Below are 781 nucleotides of genomic sequence, written 5' to 3' on the forward strand. Positions count from 1 at the left end.
CTTAAGTAGTGGGGTTATACGAGCCTGTCTAAATGCTGAGGGAAAAAACACCAGTGTGAAGGGATATGTTAATGATGTGAGTGAGTGCTGGTACAACTGCAGGAGAAATGGCTTGAAGGAGATGAGATGGAATAGGATCAAGTGGACAAGTAGTAAGATGATTAGAAAGGATGAGTTTGGAGACTTCTGCCTCAGAGAGTGAAGAGAAGGATGTAAACTAGTGTATGTTTGCTGGTAAGATGTGCTTGACAGATTGTGGTGTGGAAAATTGTGCACTGATGGTTTTAATTTTATTACTGAAGAACGTTGCAAAGTCGTCAACTGTTAGAGTTGATGAAGAAGGGGGAGGAGGAGGACAAAGGAGGGAGGAAAGCAGCCCTGAGCTTAGAACGATGCTCGCGGAGAACATCAGACAGCCAAGGGGCAGAAGGGGTGGTACGGCCTGGCCTGGAAGACAAGGGGCAGACAGTGTCTAAACAAGATGTAAGAGTGGAGCAGAAAGTATCAGTAGCACTGTTAGCATCAAGAGATGATAACAAATAGATTTTCCAAAAGGATTCTACTTCGTTGAATAAACTGAGCACTGCACGTTTCAAAATTAAAATGCAGCGCGGGTGTTTTTATATGAATGTATCACTGAAAAGAACCAACCATTTTCAGAAAAGCATTTTCATTTCGTCTTTCCTAACATTTGTGAGCGCAGCGCTTATTTGATTACAGCCGTTACCGGGGAAACCGCTATATCTCCCACTCCAACAGTGCCTCCTGCTGGCAGAGAATG

The sequence above is a fragment of the Sinocyclocheilus rhinocerous genome, unplaced genomic scaffold (assembly GCF_001515625.1).
Source record: "Sinocyclocheilus rhinocerous isolate Xijiao unplaced genomic scaffold, SAMN03320098_v1.1 scaffold2234, whole genome shotgun sequence".
Classification (NCBI taxonomy): Eukaryota; Metazoa; Chordata; class Actinopteri; order Cypriniformes; family Cyprinidae; genus Sinocyclocheilus; species Sinocyclocheilus rhinocerous.